This window comes from Cimex lectularius, unplaced genomic scaffold, assembly GCF_000648675.2.
Source record: "Cimex lectularius strain Harlan isolate CLEC.00 unplaced genomic scaffold, Clec_2.1 scaffold67, whole genome shotgun sequence".
Taxonomy (NCBI): Eukaryota; Metazoa; Arthropoda; class Insecta; order Hemiptera; family Cimicidae; genus Cimex; species Cimex lectularius.
This window is the reverse complement of record NW_019392738.1, coordinates 1828773-1852321: the sequence shown is the minus strand read 5'-3', so window position 1 is coordinate 1852321 and position 23549 is coordinate 1828773. Positions and strand designations below refer to the sequence as shown.

The window sequence follows — 23549 nt, the reverse complement described above, 5'->3', positions numbered from 1 at the left end:
AATGGACATCAACTAGCTTCTTTGAACGTTTGAATGCTTTGTTGAGCCCCCCAGTTCAATTCTATCCAGGTTGTAGTAATTTTGTAGACGAGTTCCAATTAGTTGACAAGTAGTCTTTTTTATTACATTTTATCAGTTCGAGTAAAATAGTTCCAAGTATTTATTTTGTCGATGTAAAGCGCCAAATAGCAGATGTCGGTTGCCGGAATATGAACAAAATTTAGTAGATCGGAAAGGTTATATTCTAATAGGTGAAGTTTGCCAGGATTTGGTTTCGTTGAGACTGATCCTTCTTATTTTGACCCAATATTCCAAAACAAGAGATGTTCCACGTAGTTCCACACATTAAACGGTCAGTGAATCAATCATTGTTTAAGGCAAGGACATGATGAAAGTTCCTAAACCTATGTTTCTATTTTGGCCATCCTTGCAACCTGGACAGGTCAGTTTGATCAAATCAATCAGTTGACCATCGACCAACGAGAAAGTAAGTTCAGATTTTGAGGTGTTAGAACAGGTTCTACTATAGAGTTTAGTCACCTACTAAAAAGTCTTAAAAAGCAGTCCCAAAAGGGCAGCTTCCTTCCGCTCATGGAGGCTGCAATGATGTCTTCTACCCAGTGGTATTGGTAGATTGACGTCGCCTGAACCCGAATCTATGGGATATTATCGTTTCAGGAAGATACTATAGAGTTCAGTCACCTATTAAAAAGTGGCCTGAGGGTTAGGAACTGGAAGTCATTTGGGATTCGAGGACCAGGTGAGATGATCATGGGAGTTTCTGAAGATTGGGTCTGAATTTGCTGAAAGGATGACATAAGTTAAAGTTCTTGAGTTTCCAGAGCAAGCCAGTGTTTGGACTAGTTCGAAGGTCTCACGTCTTAAAAAGCACACGGGGAGCTTCCTTTCACTCATGGGAGGCTGCAATGATGTCTTCTACCCAGTGGTATTAGTAGATTGACGTCGCCTGAACCCGAATCTATGGAATATGATCGTTTCCGGAAGATACTATAGAGTTCAGTCACCTATTAAAAAGTGGCCTGAGGGTTAGGAACTGGAAGTCATTTGGAATTCGAGCACCAGGTGAGAAGATCATGGGAGTTTCTGAAGATTGGGTCTGAATTAAGTTAAAGCTCTTGCGTTTCCAGAGCAAGCCAGTGTTTGGACTAGTTCGAAGGTCTCACGTCTTAAAAAGCACACGGGGAGCTTCCTTTCCCTCATGGGAGGCTGCAATGATGTCTTCTACCCAGTGGTATTGGTAGAGTGACGTCGCCTGAACCCTAATCNCAGAGCAACCAGTGTTTGGACTAGTTCGAAGGTCTCACGTCTTAAAAAGCACACGGGGAGCTTCCTTTACCTCATGGGAGGCTGCAATGATGTCTTCTACCCAGCTGTATTGGTAGAATGACGTCGCTTGAACCCGAATTTATTGGATATGATTGTTCCAGGAAGATACTATAGAGTCCAGTCACCTATTAAAAAGTGGCCTGAGGGTTAGTAACTGGAAGTCATTTGGAATTCAGGGACCAGGTTAGACGATCATGGGAGTTTCTGAAGATTGGGTCTGAATTTGCTGAAAGGATGACATAAGTTAAAGCCCTTGAGCTGCAATGATGTCTTCCACCCAGTGGTAGATTGACGTCGCCTGAACCCTTTTTAAGGATTTTGCTAAATAACAGAAAGAACTTGGTGATGCGATGTGACGTAGAATATGATCTGTGATCTTTGAGGTTTGAATGGGTTTCTATGGCCTGAGTTGTAATTGGCAATAAGTAAAATTATATTTTATTTTTCTGGGAGGTGTCTGATCATGAATTTGACCTATGGTTTAGTGAAAGGAAGGTTTTTAACGACATAAAATATCAATATTTTCTACTCCCAGTTATTGACTCAACTGTCTCGTTAAAGTGGTGATCCTTGTAAAAATCTTTTTTAAATTCCGACATTGTCTTCAGCAGTTTCTTTTGGACGATAATTTTTAACAATTTTTCTTAGAAAAATACCTGCCTAAAGTTCACGTCTTTGATAGTAACGTTGTAAGTGGTATGATATTAGAATGTAGTGTACAAAATTACATGTAAGAACGCTGTTACATTGAAGCAGATGATGCCATCCATATAAATAGGACATAGACAAAAACCACTTTTATAATCACATACTAAGAGGCCATAAAACATCAATGCAGTTTAAAGCATAAATCATGTGGTTGGAGGTCAAAGACGTAGGAGTGCTTAATTCAAAATGGTAGATAATTTTAAACTGGCGTATAATAAGATCGTAATTTAGAGACGAAATAAGGCCTTTATAAACTTTTTCCCCTTTTCCCCAATCGGACAGGGTGTCTCGTGGACAAAACAGCGGATTAACATACGAAAGCCGCCGGTACAACGGTAGAAGGAACTGCAATTAGCCCTTTGAGGCCCTGCAGGGCGGATCCGGACTTTTCCGTTTAAATTGGGGCGGTAATTCCATTTGTGAAGTTGGTAATTTGAACGCGATTTGACGGATTTCACCTTCCGGCGGCTTTGCAGATGAAAACTTGATCAAAGGGAACCGTTTTATAAAAAAAAAAAAAAAGATACCGTGTTTAAAACAACGACAAAAAAAATATTAATTCTTTTTTTTTTGCACTGCTGTATTTATTTTTATCTTCATTAAAATAAACATAACTTCAAATTTCGTCATACGCCTAAACTGACACAAAAAAATTCTTTTAAAATTAAACAAAAAATTTAATCTAAAATCTTGATCAACTGAAACACAGAAAGCCCACGTCCGTTCTTGTTAACTATTGGCTTGTTTATATCAATTTTTCAAGCGGAAACAATCAGAGTTTTATCAGCCCGAAGCAAAACTGACGTTGAAGAAAAAACAAACGAAGTGTTCAACTTTCCCTTTTTGAAGATGCCACTTGATACCACATCACCTTTCACCACCAACGTTCAAGAAAGCCTCCCTTCGATGTTGTCTCAACGAAAAACAATTCTGACATAAACAAGCATAAAAAACTGAAATATTACATGTAAATTTAATATACAAATATTTTATTGTGTCTTCTCTCCGTGACCCAATGGTTTTTTGTTAATGTAGTATTTACCCAATATATTTTCTACTAGCATAGTGATTCTCCTGAGTTGTTTTACTTCTTTGAGATCCACTGGTTTTAATTATTGGTTTATCTAGTTTTCGAAAGAGAATCTAATCCTACACATCCCGAATGATTCAACTGATTTTACTTTCTCGATACCTTTGTAGCTTCTTTGCTGGACTCACCGGAAAACTCGACTGAGATAAATTAGGTCCTTATATACACTCAAGCTGTATACTATGATCAATGTATCAAAAACCAATTTAATGTAAAGAGAGGCAAATAGCAAAATTAACAAACATGGAGTCGTGTAATCCGAAGAGACGGTGTGGCACAAAGTTATTGTCTGTAGGTTTATAAAAGACAAATTCCCAAGCCACATTGTTAGAGTAATGCATAGCTATCTAAAAAAAAGAACATTCAGGGTAACCTCCAACGAAATTGTCTCGCCACCATGTAAAATTCCCGCTGGAGTCCGACAAGGTTCGGTTCTAGGGCCAACCTTGTTCAATATATTTACGAATGTCCCTAGGCTAGACTGTGAAATAGCTATGTATGCTGATGACATAGCAATATACTGTTCATCGTGGAGGGTAAGTGCTATTACTAACAAATTGAACCGAAACCTCCATAGGATCGTTAGGTTTTGCCACAAGTTAAACAACAAAAACTGAGGCAATTCTATTCACAAAACGACAACTTATACATAGGGAATTTATAAGAATCGGTGACTCAAATGTTCCTTGGGGCAATAGTGTTCAATACCTTGGTTTACACCTCGATAGCAAACTTAACTTTGGTTATCGAGGTGTATAACACTTGTAAAAAGGTTGATAAAGGGAAGTGTGCTATCAAGACTCTGTTCCCTTTAATGTGTAGAGAATCTGGGATGAGCCTCTAAAATAAACTCATTATATATAAAAACTTAGTTAGACCAATGCTGTTATACGCCTGTCAATTATGGAGCTACACAAGAAACACCAATATGGGGATGGTTAGGGATGGTTAGGGCCGCGGTAGACGAGTGGTTAAGGCGTCAGACTCTCGGTTAGTAGATCCCTCGGTCGTGGGTTCGATCCCCACCGTCGCCTCTGGACTTTTCTGACGCCTAAGGGGACCGGTGGCCGCAATTGAAAGAAATTGACACCGCACTCATCAATGGAAAGGGCGGGATCGGATCTCAGCGACCCTGAATTTGGTACCAACCCCCTTCAAAAATGAGCCCTCAATTAGATTAGTTGTAAAATATGTGTAAAGGTTGTGTTGAGAGTGAATTTATTTATTACTGGGCCCAAATCGACCCTCAATTAAGTTAGTTGTTATGTGTAAAGTGCGAAGGAGGAATATCTCTCTTCATCACTCTAATTTAATGAATGGTATGTAAGTAAGAGTGAATGTATTAAAGAATGGAAGTAAGTGCGAATGGATTTGGAACTGCATACGTTTGGGTGTTGAATTGATGTAGTTGTTGATAGCCCCTGGAGCACAACACCCCTGGTGGAAGGATAAGACTGAGGTGTGTTTGTATGAGCATGTGCAGATTTGAGTGGGGCCGCGGTAGCCGAGTGGTTAAGGCGTCAGACTCTCGACTAGTAGATCCCGCGGTCGTGGGTTCGATCCCCACCGTCGCCTCTGGACTTTTCTGACGCCTAAGGGGACCGGTGGCCGCAATTGAAAGAAACTGACACGGCACTCATCAATGGAAGGGGCGGGATCGGATCTCAGGGACCCAGAATTTGGTCCCAGCCCCCTTCAAAAATGAGTTTCTTTGATGGAAGAACACCAGTACAACGGGGGCTCAAGTTCACATTTGTGTTGCGAGCCCTCCCCCAAAATATAGAGCCAGGATAAAGTACAATAAGCCGTACAGCTCAGCTGCAGTGCTCAGGAGGGAACTTCTCCAGTCCCTGGTATCGAAAAAAAACACCCATATAAAGTGCCTACAAACTACTCAAAATTAATGTTTAAGGTTAATAACATCCTCTAAAAGAAGTGTTCGTATAAACTATATGCACGAAATTTGAAACATCTCATACATTAAGGATGATATCAAAAAAGGATAACAAGCTCCTTTTATGAACGTAGTGCTGAGATTAAATTCACTAATTTCGTGGTCCGCTTGACCAATTAATACATGACAATTAATTAAGGTTTTTAGTTGAGATGAAAAAAAGTTAATGGCACGAGCGGGATTCGAACCCAACCATTTCGTAGTACTGAGAGTACAAATATGACAATAAAGAATGTAGGAAACTATAACCTCAACAAAAATTGGAAATACAGGAGGATCAAACACATTTTAGTATGACTGCTTTGTATATTTATTCACTGTGTTATTATTTACTAAATTATTTATTAAATAGTTTAATTTTAGTTTTATATATGTATATATAAAATATAATATTTATATATGTATTTATTTATTTATTTACCAAATTGTAAATGTTTGGCTATGTATTGTACAAGTCTATTCGATGATTTTAATTTATAATTATTCAGAAATCGTAAGATGCGGTTTGGTGTGATGTAGGTTTCGGAAAAACATTTTCTTTATCGTTCCAACGTTTCGATCTTTATTGAGATCATCTTCAGGGCCTGGGATTTACAAACATTGTTTACATTTAACATAAAACAGCAAAATCTCACTGGCACTCTCAACACGACACGCAAGAATGGCACAATTACACAGAAGGCAAACACTTTGAGTGAGTAGAAATACTTTGATTGAATATAAAAAATATAATTTGCATTGTATAAATTCACTTTTCCACATCCTAAATGTATTTGTTAAATGTAAACAATGTTTGTAAATCCCAGGCCCTGAAGATGATCTCAATAAAGATCGAAACGTTGGCACGATAAAGAAAATGTTTTTCTGAAACCTACATCACACCAGACCGCATCTCACGATTTCTGAATAATCATCGATTAACGGTCACCAATCACCACACATTAATTTATAATAATTAGTAATTATTTATTAACTTGCTTATTTATTAATTTATTTATGAAATTAGCTATTATTAAAGTAAATGTGTTGTTTATCAAACTTATCTACTGTACATTTGTAGTCAATGATTTATAATTTATAATATATGTAATTAGTTGTAAGTTCCCTATTTATTAATGTATTCTTTCTGCAAGTGGTTTTTATAATAATTTTCACCACTGTTCTTATTTCTCTAGGCCAAATCAGCAAAAATTGTAAATATACTTAAGCTCTCTGCTACAAGGATGTATAATGTCCAGGACATTTCCCCCAAGTATTCACTTTTTTATAAAATGTATGTAAAAGTATCTAATAAATAAACTTCAAACTACCTGCGTTGTAATTTAAAGGACAGATTTTTCAGCGGACCCGCACGGTTTTTTTCCTTAAGACACTCTAAGTATGAGTCTCGGAAAAACGGCTTAGTTTGATACCATCGTTACCCGACTCCAAGAAAAGCCAAAGAGTATCCGTCATGAAGAAGAAGGCTGCTTAATGTCCCTCTTAACTGAATGGTTTTATTCCTTGGCTGTAATAGATAATGGGTAAGAGATTGTATTTATAAGTGTGAATGTTTCTGTAGTACGAGAGCGTCGTTGGCAGAATGTCAGGTATCCCATCGGACGTCAGATTAATTGAGATGTAGGAAATCGAGAACTCTTTACTCGAGTAGACATGTAAAAAAAATGTATTTAGCAATGACTGGCAAAATGAATGTGTTTAGGTTAAAAACGTATGCGTAAGGAGCTAAAATTGTGGTCGATAACCACTATGGAACTTCGGCGTGTGTACGGATAAAAACTGAGGTCCCATCAAAACCAAGGGTACATAATTCATAAACAGTTTCATATGTGCGTATGCAGAATTGAACTTATTTATTTAAAAAATCAATTTACTTTAGAGGATAATGCCTCTATATATCTAGTATAAGGTAATAAAGTCCTATTTAGATTTCAAGCTATTAGATCACGAGAGTGAGAGAACGTTAACATCTTTTTTTCACCAAACTTTCCCAATAAAGAGATTGAAAAGCACCGTTTCGCCGGTTGCTGCAAGAAAAATCCGTGGATCTCGGGGAAAAAGTTCTAGAGTAAGAAAAGTTGGAATTACATCCGATCCTAATTACTCAATCGGACTGCGGGAGCTGTCGTTCATTTGACTTTACCCATGGCAATCAGGGTGAACTTTTTCAACTTCGGGAAACTGCAGAGCATCGGACCGACGTTAAATCGGCTAGAAACGATGGGAACGGTTTATTCCTGTGAGGAGACAATTAACCGTTTATATTCCTGGTTAAAAGGAGTTGGAACTTTTGTTCTGTAACCTTTTCAATTAGGTTGATCTTTGGACTTGACTTATGAAAACAAGAAAGATTATCGAGATTTATAACGTGCTTGATCAAATATGACAGTAAAGGTGGATTTTAACTAAGAGCTAATTATCAACTAGTATAATTGGGGGGAAATTAAATCCTCTGTATGTTGTAGACGGTATATTAACAGGATGTGAGGGGATAATGTTTATATGTATTCTTTACAATACAAATCTTCTAATACCAAAGAATAATTTAATATTAAAGGGAAGAATCTTAGCTTAGGTTCAATTATGCCTTTGTAAGAAGCACACTAAATTCAAAGCTGTTCCTATGATAACCTACATTTTGGTGGTTTGACGTAAGATGGCATTAGAACTGAGACTGAATCATTAGTACTGCCTGAATATTACTAGAGCAATATGAACGACCCCCACTGCTAACTTAGAAATCCTCCTGGATCTACCACCATTCGGTGAAGTGAGGAGGACACCATGATCCTAAAATTCAGATTTGAGAAGAAAATTTCAAATTAAATTAGTCGGTAGTAAGTATAGCAAACTGGGTGAAAGGGGTCCCAGTTAATGCCGACTATATCTGGCGTACAGATGGCATAAGACCGGGTATGGGTCAGGAGCTGTATGAAACCAAGGACTAGGATTCATATTAGTCTTGGGCAATATGCCACTGTCTTTTAGGCGAGGACTGTAGCTATTGAACACTACCAGGAAGATAACAAAGCTAGGCATTACCAAAAAAAGAATAGCCAACTAATCGGAGCATGAGGCAGACAAGGTTCTTAGGATGCCTGGACACGTCATGATCCCAAAATTCAGATTTGGTAAGAAACTTCAAACTAAAATACTGTATAGAGTGCTATACCTGGTATACAGATGCATAAGACCGGGCATGGGTCAGGAGCTGTATGAAACCAAGTACTAGGATTCATATTAGTCTTGGGCAATATGCCACTGTCTTTTAGGCGAGAACTGTAGATATTGAACACTATCATGGAGATAGCAAAGCTAGGCATTACCAAGAAAAGGATGGCAAACTAATCGGAGCTTGAGGCAGACAAGTTTCTTAGGATGCCTGGACACGTCATGATCCCAAAATTCAGATTTGATAAGAAACTTCAAACTAAAATACTGTATAGAGTGCTATACCTGGTATACAGATGGCATAAGACCGGGCATGGGTCACGAGCTTGACGAAACCAAGAACTAGAATTCATATTAGTCTTGGGCAATATGCCACTGTCTTTTAGGCGAGGACTGTGGCTATTGAACATTATCATGGAGATAGCAAAGCTAGGCATTACCAAGAAAAGAATGACCAACTAATCGGAGCTTCAGGCAGACAAGGTTCTTAGGATGCCTGGACACGTCATGATCCCAAAATTCAGATTTGGTAAGAAACTTCAAACTAAAATACTGTATAGAGTGCTATACCTGGTATACAGATGCATAAGACCGGGCATGGGTCAGGAGCTGTATGAAACCAAGGACTAGAATTCATATTAGTCTTGGGCAATATGCCACTGCCTTTTAGGCGAGGACTGTGGCTATTGAACATTATCATGGAGATAGCAAAGCTAGGCATTTCCAAGAAAAGAATGGCCAACTAATCGGAGCTTTGGTAAGAATTTTCAATCTAAGATAGTGGATAGAGTTAATAAGTTTTGATTAAAAAATTTAAACCAAAATACTGGAGAAAAAGCAGACTGGGCCAAAGGAATACCAATTAATGCCGACTATATCTGGTATACTGATGGTCCCAAGACCGAGGTCAGACGATAGTGTTTATAGAAATAAACCAAGGGTTAAAATTCATATAACCTTCGGGCACTAAAGGTAGTAAAGTTCAAAGTCGTTTAGGATTGGATTAAGGCTCTGCCAGACATTGGAAAGAACTAAAAAATTACCCTAATTTAGGTATCAAGACACACGGAGCACAGAGGCAATGCCGGAGTCCAATAAATCGGAAAGGGAAAGTTCAAACGGGACACTTATCTGCCCAGAACCCTTTTGCCACTGCCGAATTCCCAAAACCGTAGATCCAACAATGGTTCGACAATAAGTTCGAAGGTATTCCGGGACAGAGGTATTCAAAAATTTCATTAAAGGACCATCGAGGAAACTAACGGCAGAACTACAAAACCTGAAAAAAGTTAGGCTAGACTTATAAAACTACTACTGGACACTGCTCATTCTGCAAGGATACGTTTAGACTAAGAGCAGCAAAAACAAGCCTTGTATTGCCAGGAAAAAGAACAGAGGTGCATGTCAGATTCCTACTCCTGGGAGGTGGAAAGCTAAGGCTTGGAGGATACACGCGGGAGTCCTTAACAAAACTTTAGGATCTTGTAAAAAGCCCTAAACTCAACGAAGAGCTAGCTCAAGGCAATAATGAATTTGACAATGGTGTAAGTTAAAACCTTGAACCTCCAAACTTATGGTCAATTATTAGGACTTTTGTATGTTTTATGTGCATGTATATATTCTCACATACTCTTATATAAAAGTTCTGTATTTGTTTAGAGGGGTATGGAAGAAAATCAGCATATAATGAGTCACAGGGACCGTGACCGTCGGCGAATTAATAAACGCTAAAGGATTTTTTTCTTTCCTCTCCACAAGTTTATTTTTAAGGGGGGACAGACCAGAAGCGAAAATCAGCCACCCTGCGTAAACAGCCGGACGGTGCGTCCCGTTTCGCTCTGAGGGCGGGAGGGCGGTTTTTGCCCTGCCCAGGGTGGGCTGCCGCCCCCACGCCAGTTAACGAGGACTTCAAAGGGGGCAGGAACTCGACCGAACCACCTCATTTACACCACTTAACTCACGGCCGGCCTTTCCTCTTAATCCACAAGTTCCATGCGCCCTTTTGCAAGTTGGCCGTTTATTTTACGACAAATGGCAAAGTTTTGAAGAGAAGTGTCAACATTTGAAACACATAACAAGGTCTAATGCAAATTGCTTTATTTGGTTATTTTGCCCATCTCTCAATAGAGACAAACACTTGTGAACTGCACAATTATATATTGGATAGGAACCATTAACTGATTAACAATAAATACAGCACCAAAACTACTAGATAGTGCAGTACAAAACGGATATTTTATATGAGACTACCCAAGAATTTCCTCACCGCAATTTTTTTCTTCTTCTAAAACTGCTTCGGTTTTAACGGTCGCATGACATTATTAAACCGCGCTATAACAGTTTATTTAATGGTGGACATTAAAATAAAATAACAGTCAATCAATCCCTGGACCGGCCTCTTCTTAAACGGCTGAATACATTCGGTGTAATGACTGGGAATTCTCTTCCGATAGGGAGAAAGAAAATAAGAAAAGATGAACAATTTTGTAATGAATTTTCAAAGGCGTTGCCGAAAGCCTTCATCAGAAGTTGTTAGCGGTCGTCGAGACCTATTAGCCGTATGCAAATATATCATTTTAGAGCCGGACTGCTCAATAACCGACGAAACTCGGAGTGAATTAACGGCTTCTGCAATTACCGTTCTGCTAACTTGCCGATGTTCGGACTGAGCCTCTTGGCTTTTAGTCGTGGACCCTAAGTAATAAATAGTTTGGGGGATAATTAATCGCCACGTTTCCTGATGACCTTAGAATGGTATAATTATTCTCTGAGCATATATTATCAACTGGGTTAATATCCTGGTCCGCCCTATTCTCCCTGAACAAACAAACATTTGATTAATGTATGAGACATTTATCTTTTATAATCATGGAGATGTTAGTTTTCTTTTTGAATCCCATCGCCACTTGTAACTTAGTCGTCCGATGATTTTAGTTCTGCCAGGAAAGGAAAACAGCCAACCTAGATTCTAGGAACCAACAAACGCTGGGTTAGGCTGACCATCACAAATCAAACTGTCAATAATATGGACTCGTTTGATGAGTTTTAGCTCATTTACCTACACAACTTCAGACTTTTTACTACCCTCCAAAATTTGGGATAGGTATTATGTTGGCTGATGTGATCATTTATGATTTGATTTGCTCATGATTAGATTTGTGGATGAGGGGGTTAAAGAGCCGTCCATCAGATTGTTCATTCTCCATTTATAGGTCAGAGGTCACTAGACAGCTTAAGGTTTTTTATTAATTTCCATTTCCTCAACGGCATCGCAGTTGCTTTCAGTTTTTATGATTAGATTTGTTCCTGAACTGGCTAAAGAATCTTTAGCACTCCGTGCATGTCATTGGTTCATCCTACTTTTACGAATTTTAGTTCACTACATATCTTCTTAGACTTTTATTAGCTTCTATAGTTTGGATGTAGCTATTTATGATGGCTTATTTGATCATTTCTGATTAGATTTGCCAATGATTAGATTTGTTGTTGAGCAGGCGAAAGAGCCTTGTATACTTCGTCCATCTGTGGGATACAATTATGAGTTATAGCTCACCAAATACCTTTATGTCTTTATTAGCTTCCATTTCCTCGATGGCATCTCAGCTATGACTAAAGAGTCTTTTGCATTACGTTCATGTGGACCAAAGATTTGCAATTTCGAACCCGGAATCATTAAATGACGAGTCATCGGACAACGCTCATAGATTTGTGGTTGAGGTGACTAAAAAATCCGTTGCACCTTCCATCACATTGTTCCATCTTCTGTTTACAGGTTTTAAGCTCCTATACAGGTCCAAGTTTTTATTAGCCTCCAAAGCTTCAAAAGAATCTCAGAAAATATACCAATAATGGTCATGATGTGCAAGGACGTAAATTGGCGGACTTCTTCTAACCTTAACCTTGCTCATGATTACTTTTGTTCCTGACGAGGTCTCCACATGAACTATAATACAGAAAAATCCTAGTTACAAACCCCCTCCCCAAAAATAAGCTGTAGTGTAATATCTAGGTTCAGGCTGGTTAATAGATTCCATAGCTACGGATTTATTTTTTAGATTTTTTTGCGTGAAATTAGATTTATTGTTGATTTGGCTAAAGAGCCTAAGCACCGCAACGGTATGGACTTTAGTATTCCTCCAAAAATGTGTTATAGTTCATCATCTAGCTTCAGACGTGGTACTACGTTACTCTTTCTAGGTACTCCATCCTTTTGGACTGAACGTATTATGGCTGATTTGATCATTTCTCCTTCTGCTGAGGTGACTAAATTGCTGTTTACATGTCCATCACATGGTCCATCCTCTTTTTATGCGTTTTAGCATTATTATTATTAACTTCAATTGTCCCGATGGCATCTCAACAAAGTTTGGTTGATTTGTTCCTAAAGTGGGTAAAGAGTGCACTGCGTCCATATGGATTCTAGTGCTCCTCCAAAAATGAGCTATTGTTCACTGTCTAACTTTAGGATTTGTACTAGCTACTACCATGTCTTTGGATATAGCTATTTATTTTTGCTTGTTCCACCTTTTGGCACCCGTTGTTGAATGTGTTCCTGAGTTGGCTAAAGAGCCTTTTGCACTCCGTCCTGTATTACAGTGCTTCTCCACCAATGAGCAATATGTCACTATCAAACTTTAGGCTTTTGACTAGCTTCCATAATTTTGGATATGGTTACTCGTGTTTGCTAGTTTAAATTTGCGTTTTTCATCTTGCATAATTTTAACAGTTACTTCACATCTATGCTGCTCGGGTGTTCTTTTTTTTAGAAGAATGCTTAGACTTCTACCATGAGAAGTTTTGTGGCTGTGCAACAAGAATGCTGTAAAGCTAAAGAAGAATTTCTTTACAATATCTTAGGGTTGTCATTGTTTTGTGGTACTGTTACACCAGGTGAGGGTTTTTAATTTGACCTATTTCGTGATTTCATCTCTTATTATACTATGAAATTTTTCGGAAGAGTTCTGGCCCGATGGGTACTGCTGGGTAACCTTCCCCGTAACAAAGCGAATAGAAGAAAAGAGGCATCCTTGTTTGACGATAATAGCGTGGTACCACGGACAGCACCGTCGGAAGTGGGGAAAAAACCGGATAAAGTGTTCAGATTAAGCCACAATCGCGATTTCTCATCTAAAATTCGAACAGGGAAAGACGGTGATTTAAGACAGTTTAAAATTTTTCACGGTCGCCTCGGGCAAGGCGGTCCGAGGCCGTTATCGCCCTGGGCCTACACGCTCCCTCTGCAGATTTCATCGCAGACCAGTTTCCACCCGTTTCAAAACGGATTGCGATTTTTTTTAACCCACTGACCCGTTATGAACAGCCGTGGATCCGCATTGTTGCGTAATTAATTTCCATTTTCGCCTGTCCGTCACGCCATGGTTATCGACCCGACATCACATAACAATTGACTATAAACTTCAAAAAATTATCTTTTTTTTTAATGTCTCTTAGTTATTTAAATTTAATATAAAATTGTTTCATCAGAATAGGTTAAAGAAGGAAAAAGGTTCATCATTCGCATCTGTACGATGCTACTTGCGTCGATAAGGTCCAAGGGAAGATTAAGTTCAAGTGCGACAGAACTTTACAATTTAATGCATCGGAAGTTAAGACGAAACTCTTGGCTACTTATTTTTTCGTTAAGTTTTCCATTTCTCCCCTCACTTGCGTCTTTCACACAGCCTACTCTTGAGTTTTTCGCCTGATCTGACATCACGAGGTTACACGGACCCCTTTTTTTCCGATGTCTCCTGCACACTTCTGATAACTCCTGCGCCGGCGAACTTCAACCCTCTCACTCTTTCTGCTAAAAAGAATTCTCAAAACTCATAATAGAGTTTTTCCATAAGGGGGAATTTCAAACATTGCGAAACCAATTTTAAAGCTTTTATCAGGTGAATGTGAAAAATGAAGTTTCATTCGCTCCGGCTGGAATTATTAATATTTACCCTCGTCGAGAGTAATATACTCCCTCCAGGTCAATTCGTACCATAAAATATTCAAGCTGTATGCGATAGAGCATTAATAAATTATTACCACAGGAATGACTTTTTTTTGATGGGCGACCCCTTTTCCTGAGAAACGTTTCAGACATTTCCGTGATGCGTGCATCATATCTAACATTTGAGTAGATATTGACATCCGCGATCAACGAAATATTCTGTCCAAAATTGGCCTGATTCTCCTACCAAACAAATATTGAAACAATACATGCCCGGTAAGATCGATTATTACGCCTGTGTTCAATTTTTCTCTATCTGTTCAATCTAATAAAGCAACCGCCTTAAGAAAGTTAAGCCGAAAAGGGAAATCAACTTCAAATAATTTTGTAAATCGTGACAAAAGTGAACTTTCGTTTTTTCAAATATATAATCGGTATGAAACAGATCTTCGGACCTTTTTTTTTTTCAATTTTTCGAAACGGACGAAATCGTGTTTGGCTTTAAATACTCTCGTGGGAAATGTCGGCCTATCTCCGGCCGTATCAGATGTCGGCGCTTGCACGCTTAATGAAAGGGCCTCCCATAGTCAACACCTCAGATCGCCTCCACCCAGTTTTGTAACTTTTAATTACTTATTTACACTCAGATACATTTAACTAACCTTGTTTCGGCCTGGGCTAGATGCCGCTCGGCGATAAGTCGAGGAACAGGTAAGAAAAAGTGAGATTTCCCAGTGATTTCGACAGAAAAAAAAACCATATTACAGCTTTTTTAGTGTGGGACGATCTCTCAAGTCGATTAGTATTTTTATTAATTTCTCAGCCCAGATAAACAAGGTGTTAATCGATACTGAAATTGGTTACTGGGAGATGTTAATAAACAAAAAATCACTTAACAGCATCACAGCTTACCTATATGCTTAAAAAAAAAAATAAACAGCATTCAGCGTACTTATTGACCAGAAATGTGCTCTAGTTATTAATAAGTCACCTAGAAAAATTCGCAGGAAATTTATATAACTAATATAAATAATACAAGATAATGGTTAATCTAATCGCGTTTGATAAAAACTAAACAAAAAACTAAGTAAATCAAGAAAAAATAGTGGGAGTAAGAACGACGCTGGCAAGGCAAGAGGGGAGAATGAAAAGATTAAGATTTCGAAAGATTATGGATTTGTTCTACAAATTTCCATTACCCAACACATTTTAATTAAGTATCCAAAAATATCCAAGAACGACAGAGGGAGAAAAAGAGTGAGAACAAGATTGACAGACAGTCAGATACATTAGGTAGGTATATAGAAAAAAATAGTTCCAAATAGAAAGATATAGAGAAAAAGAAAGGATAAGATATGTAGATAAATAAATACAAAGATAAACAATTGTAGAGATAAAAGTAGAGAGTGAGAGAAAGAAGGAGAGCGAAATAAAGGAGAACGTAAGAAATAGACATAGAGGGATAAAGATAATAGGGGTAATCACGATCTTTGTGTTAACCCTGTTAGGTCCTGTCAGATCGAGAACAATGATGACGTAGACTTGTAAGAATCGGCTGGTTAACATTGCTCGATCTAACAGGCTAGGGCCAATGCTAGATATTAGGTCGAAAATGTAGTCACATTGCTGTCCGCTAGGGCAAAGGTAACCAACATGGCAGCCATGGATTTAACAGCTGTTTTTTGTTTACACCTATTTTTATTCTTAAATATTCATTAATTAAATCAGACCTAAACATTTCTTTTGCTAATTTCTGACCTGTCCTTATACCCTCAAATTCCAAACAGAAAGATATAGAGAAAAAGAAAGGATAAGATATGTAGATAAATAAATACAAAGATAAACAATTGTAGAGATAAAAGTAGAGAGTGAGAGAGAGAAAGAGAGATCGAGAAAAATGATGACGTAGATTGGTAAGAATCGGCTAGTTAACATTGCTCGATCTAACAGGCCAGAGCCAATGTTAGATATTAGGTCGAAAATGTAGTCACATTGCTATCCGGTAGGGCAGGTAACCAACATGGCAGCCATGAATTTAACAGCTTTTAACAGGTTTTTTGTTTACACCTATTTTTATTCTTAAACACGCATTAATTAAATCAGACCAATACATTTCTTTTGTTAATTTCTGACCTGTCCTTATACTCTCATTCATAAAAGCTATATCCCCTATCCTATAAATTTGTAGGCTGTTAGAGGTTAGGATACAAGTTAGGCATGGCGGCACGGATTGGAGCGTGTAAATTGTTAGTACTTTCGAGTAGCATTTTGAATGAAAGAATTAATTAATTTTTCTTTTTATTAACTTCTGTCATCTTACAATTTAACACAAAGTCCCTCCTTTTTGCCATTTTTCAAATGTCGTGTAATCTATTTGATTCTCGGCGATGCCATTTGAAAAATGGCAAAAAGGAGGGAAAATTCGAGAGGTGGGGTTGAGATGGGAAGTTAGTGTCCGAGCGGATCGAAGTCACGATAGCTCAAGTGGTAGAGCAGCGGCGTATTCCAAAGAACGTGGGTTCGAATCCCGCTTGTGACACTGACTTTTTTATCTCAACAAAAACCTTAATTAATTGAAAACGAATTATCGATATGTTATGTCCATGATGTATATGGAAACATTATCGCCATCGATTGCAATAAATATCCCTCAACAATATCAACAATAATAACACTATAGATAACACATGTCGATCGAGCGGCAAATCCCTTCGATCATATTTAAAATTTGGCAATCTAACATCTAACAAATATGGTAGAACTAATATATTCTAGAAATATCGTTATTATAAACGTTAAACTAAATGCCCTCAAATGTCGATTATAACTACATGGTTTAGTAATATCTACAATTACGTAGTAACCATTTTGTCGTCATATATCGATAGAGCAGCAATATTGTTCGATAACATTGAAATTTGGTCTATTTAATCATTAAAAATTTCGATACAACCAACATTTTCTTGCAATAGATATTTTATATTACCAAAATATTTTTATAAAATATTATTTAAATATTTTGGCAATCCAATCTCTAAAAAACATCGATGCAACCAATAAAAACGAAATGGCAAAAAATATCGATTTCAACCCGTTCGACAACATCGATATGGTAAGCTTATAGGACAAGAAATATCGATAACAGCCAAACCTCCGATAATATTGAAATTTGGGCAATGTAACCTCTAAAAAGCATAGTACAACCAACATTACAGAAATAGCGATATTTGAAACAGTAAATCAAATGTCAGTAAATATCTATTACAACTACATAGATTATTAATATATATAGTACATTATCATATATCTATTAGAAAAAATTGTCCAATATTATCAATAATTTCACTAATTTCGTGGACCGCTTGACCAATTAATATATTACAATTAATTAAGGTTTTTAGTTGAGATAAAAAAGTCAATGGCACGAGCGGGATTCGAACCCCGCGACCTTCGGCTTGATACGCCGCTGCTCTACCACTTGAGCTATCGTGACCTCGATCCACTCGGACACTAACTTCCCATCTCAGCCCCACATTTTGAATTTTCCCTCCCTTTTTGCCATTTTTCAAATGTCGTGTAATCGGACTGGATTCTCGGCGACAAATGAAATGGCCACGGAGAGTTTTAGTGAAGTATACTTCATATTAATTCATCAACTTCACTTTTCGTGGTCCGTTACAATTAATTAAGGTTTTTAGTTAAGATAAAAAGGTGGGGTTGAGATGGGAAGTTAGTGTCCGAGTGGATCGAGGTCTCGATAGCTCAAGTGGTAGAGCAGCGGCGTATCTAGCCGAAGGTCGTGGGTTCGAATCCCGCTCGTGGCACTGACTTTTTTATCTCAACTAAAAACCTTCATTAATTGTAATTATACATGCTAACCCGTTCGTCATCATATCTCGATTACGACCAACATTTTCTAGCAATATCGATATTTAAAATTATAAAAATATCGCCAGAAATTATCGATAAACGTCGATAATTAAATCGATATGTAAAAAAATAACACTATAACCTACAAAGTCTAGTAAAATATCGATATTATTGAGCCTGAAATATCGATACAATAATACACTTTCTTATTTGTCGGGATTTATTTCCAGCGAAGTATCATTTACCATTATTAACATCGTTTTCTGATGAAAATGAATAAGTATTTTATCTAAAAATAATATCGATTTAAAATGTCGATATGAAATATTGAATTTTGTTGATTTTATAGAAATACATGACCGATATTTGGCATTTATGGAGGAGATTCTTAAATATGACTAACAAATATGCGTATGCAGCCTAATGCTTTCACTACCAGAAGGAATGTTAGTAACGTAAGTAACCAGAGTGTTCAATCATGATAAAATTCGTCAATCTATATTTGTTGACCTTGTATTTTTGAACTATTATTTGTCCACATATGATATTTGGCACATGTGATCGACCGTGACACATGTAAACAAGCAGGCACTCCTGTTAATTAAATGGACATCCTCGTCGAAATGATGTTCGCTTCCCGCCTCACCATCCCGCTCGTCAGAGTCCGAATCACGTTCGTCCAGTATATCAGCACGTTCTTCTGTAACATCCCGATAACGTACATCGACGACATCGAAGAGGGTGACTTCCAGGAGATCTGAGCCCAATGGACGTCCTCTTGTCTTTCATCTTCCGAATGTCAGTCCGTCTTCCTTTCCAGCGGGAGCTGCGGATCATTTTCGAACTGACGACCTTGGCCACCCAGCAGGTGGAGTTCTTCGACGACATCGATACGGATGATTTCGTTTGATTGTAAAATTTTCATTTTTTTATATTTTTTATTAACAATATCCTATTAAAATACCTCTTAAAAAAACCAACTAAACACGTTATTTTCCAGATATTTTCCTTTGGTGTTTCGTTCGATTATAGTCCTTTTGAATTGAGTCTTGCTACACACTTATAACTCCACAAGGTACAAACATAAAAAATAATTAAAATAGATTTTAAAAATCATTCATTTTTTTCAACTTTCAGCTGACCCACATCAAAAACAAAAACAAAATAAATACCTAAACCACATAATGTTTTATCTAAATTTATGTTCATTATGATTCAACCGTTCACTCATCAAGAAATTTAAGATTTTTGTTGTTATGTTCCGACAAAAAAGATTGATATCTAGTGATAATCCAGATGGGTTCATTTACATATTAATGGCAGAATCTTGGTAAAAAATTATCATCCTGTGAAATATGGTTATATTAACATTTAAACATGCGATTTCATTCATTCATTTGTCGCCGAGAATCAAACAGATTACACGACATTTGAAAAATGGCCAAAAGGAGGGAAAATTCAAAAGGTGGGGTTGAGACGGGAAGTTGGTGTCCGAGTGGATCGAGGTCACGATAGCTCAAGTGGTAGAGCAGCGGCGTATAAGCCGAAGGTCGTGGGTTCGAATCCCGCTCGTGACACTGACTTTTTTATCTCAACTAAAAACCTTAATTATTGAATGATATTAATTGGTCAAGCGGACCACGAAAAAAGTGAATTTAATGAATTAAAATGAAGTATATCTTCACTAATGCTCTCCGTGGCCATTTCATTTATCGCCGAGAATAAAATAGATTACACGACATTTGAAAAATGGCAAAAAGGAGGGAAAATTCAAAAGGTGGGGGTTGAGATGGGAAGTTGGTGCCCGAGTGGATCGATGTCACGATAGTTAAGTGGTAGAGTAGCGGCGTATCAAGCCGAAGGTCGTGGGTTCGAACCCCGCTCGTGACACTTTTTTATCTCAACAAAAAAACTTAATTGATTAATGTCAATAATAAATTAAAAAACAAAAAACAAGAAGGTTGAACAGTTCGTTATTTCCTTCACATAACAATTAACAACCCTATAATTTTAATTAATTTTTCTACCCGTGAATAAAACAAAATTATTCGTGGTCCGCTTGACCAATTAGTACATGACAATTAATCAAGGTTTTTAGTGAGATGAAAAAAAGTTAATGGCACGAGAGGGATTCGAACCCACGACCTTCTGCTAGATTCGCCGCTGCTCTACCACCTGAGCTATCATGACCTCGATCCACTCGGACATCAACTCCCCATCTCAACCCCACCTTATGAGTTTTCTATCCTTAAGAAAAATGGCAATAGGAGGGAAAACTCATAAGGTGGGTTTGAGATGGGAGTTGATCGAGGTCACGATAGTTTAGGTGGTAGAGCAGCGGCGTATCAAGCCGAAGGTCGTGGGTTCGAATCCCGCTCGTGCCATTGACTTTTTTATCTCAACTAAAAACCTTAATTAATTGAACTTCCTTGTTTTGTTCCTATTCATGCATTTTGGAGACAATCCAGCTCTGCAATCGATCGAAATATCGATAATAAATTTATATGGCTTCTATGATAACCCAATCGCCAATAAATAGCGATAAGTGGTAACCTTTTAGCCATCATATATCAATAGAACCGCAAGATAAATCGATAGTGGTGAAATTTTGGCAATCTCACCTCTAAAGAGATTGGGAACGCGGTACCGGCCGTCGTGGGTTCGATTTCCACCGTCGCCCCTGGCCATTATTTCACGACACCCTCACCCTCAAAAAAAATACATTAATATATCGTTTCCTTGACTAATATCCACAGTTCATAAGGCCATTCATAACATAAATGATTAAATCAAAACTAAAGAGCATCGACACAATCATTTTAAATCAATATCAGCATTTCATATTAAAAAACTATCACCATCATGTACAGATTAGAACAGATATCGTTCAACAATATCGATAATTTACATAATAACTTTATAGCTAACAATATAGCTACAACGAAATCGCTAAATAATATACATAATTTTATGATTTTTATGTTAACACAATCGCCTTTTTCGGCCTTTTTTTTTGCCTGAGCAAATAAGAAAAATTATTCAAACTCTAGTCAAACAGAATGTTAAGGTACAACTAGGCTGGGTTAAGGCTCATTGCGGAATAGAGGGAAATGAAGAAGCTGACAGGCTGTCCAAATTAGCATCTACTGACGAGAGTTTGAATTTGGCATACACCGAACTTCCAAAGTCATCAATTATAAATAAACTTTTCGAAGAGTCTGGAAAAATGGGAAAATGCTTGGTCAAGTACAAATGGTATACACGATGGTCAAAGTATATCGATTATAAAAATATCGTTCAATAATATCGATAATGTACATGATAACCCAACGATCAACAATCGATACAACAACTAAATCTCTCAGTAATATCGATAATATATATGATTTTTATGCTAATCTAATTCACATAAATGGTGAAACAACAAAAATCCTTCCATAGAATGGTTATTTACTATGATAACACGATAGTCAACATATATCGATTATAAAAACATCGTTCAATAATATCGATAATGTACATGATAACCCAATGATCAACAATCGATACAACAATTAAATCGCTCAATAATATCGATAATATACATGATTTTTTGGTAATCTAAATCACAATAAATGGTGAAACAACAAAAATCGTTCAATAGAATGGTTATTTATTATGATAACACGATGGTCAACGTATATCGATTATAAAAATATCGTTCAATAATATCGATAATGTATATGATAAACCAATGATCAACAATCGATACAACAACTAAATCGCTCAATAATATACATAAATTTTATGCTAATCTAATTCACAATAAATAGTGAAACAACAAAAATCGTTCAATAGAATGGTTATTTATTATGATAACACGATGGTCAACGAATATCGATTATAAAAATATCGTTCAATAATATCGATAATGTACATGATAACCCAATGACCAATATCGACGCAAATATTAAATCATTCAATAATATAGACAAAAAGTTCACTAATTTCGTGGTCCGCTTGACCAATTAATATGTCACAATTAATTAAGGTTTTTAGTTGAGATAAAAAAGTGAATGACACGAGCGGGATTCGAACCTACGATCTTCGGCTAGATACGCCGCTGCTCTACCACTTGAGCTATCGTGACTTCGATCCACTCGGGCACTAACTTCCCATCTCAACCCCACCTTTTGAATTTTCCCTCCTTTTTGCCATTTTTCAAATGTCGTATAATCGGATTGGATTCGACAAGTGACAAATGAAATGGCCACGGAGAGCTTTAGTGAGGTATACTTCATTTTAACTCATTAAATTCACTAATTTCGTGGTCCGCTTGACCAATTAATATGTCAAAATTAATTAAGGTTTTTAGTTGAAATTTAAAAAAAAAGTATCTAGCCGAAGATCGTGGGTTCGAATCCCGCTCGTGCCATTCACTTTTTTATCTCAACTAAAAACCTTAATTAATTGTGACATAGACAATAAGTTTTATGGTAATCTAATCGCCAATAAATAGCAATACAACTCAAATTGTTCAATAAATCGATTTTTATATGACATAACTATGTTATTATGTACATGATAACCCTATAGCTAAATGCCAACATTGTTCAGTAAAATAACGGTATTATTGAACCTAAAATATCGATATCCTTAGAAGTTTTTTTAGTTATTGTATTTTTTTTTGGGGGGGGATTCGAACTCGGTTCCTTATAGAGATGAGTCGGCGTGTCAACGCCCAATCTAACCGTTGCGATTCCCTTCATAATTGTTTTTTAAAAATGATGTTATTAAGAAAAATATGGTCTTTGTAAATTGAAAACATTTAAACAATTTTTATTATTGATACGTACTTCTTGATCATTGTTATATTTGTGTTTATTATTAACACCACCTTGTTAGATGCTTTACCTCCTTAGGCAAGGAATAAATTAACATAGGCTGTATAATTATGTAAGGTACGATAATTTATAATGTACACGACGTCCAATTACTTTGTCAGTGTCATGGACGAAGGTAAAACCACAGAGGATATTTGCTGAATCCAAATCAGACATGGCTTCTTTACAGATTAGCAGTTTAATAATAGACATTGCAACTTGGAATATCAAGTCAACCCTTTCTGAACAGCCTTTCAGATAAATAATTCCCGAAATTTCGGTCAAAGAGGCACCGGTGGATAATTCTCGGTAATTTTCGATTAATACCAACAGAGACACAACGAATAATTAATTTGGGCAAAATTAACGGCTTTTGTCGTTCAAAGGGCTTACCAAGGAAGAAAAACACCCCAGGGCTCAAGAAGTAAACAACCCCTATCGATTCCTTTCGGATTCGAGGGCCCTTCGCCCCTTGGCATTCGACCCTTATAAATACCCGAATGGGATTTGCATCTGCAAATGAATAAACGGATATCCCTGGCCTAAGAAGGGTTTTTCTTGAAAAATGTATACAATAAAACACACCGTTTACCTTCGCCGAGGTGA

General features: G+C 37.2%; 1 long non-coding RNA gene across 1 annotated transcript; it reads left to right on the top strand.

Annotated features, from left to right (window-relative positions):
- The first annotated feature begins 18346 nt into the window (after window positions 1-18346).
- On the top strand, window positions 18347-19409 carry LOC106663423. The gene is made up of 4 exons (XR_001340029.2): window positions 18347-18361; window positions 18431-18993; window positions 19082-19156; window positions 19219-19409. It is a non-coding gene; the product is annotated as an uncharacterized LOC106663423 (long non-coding RNA).
- The last annotated feature ends 4140 nt before the right edge of the window (window positions 19410-23549 follow it).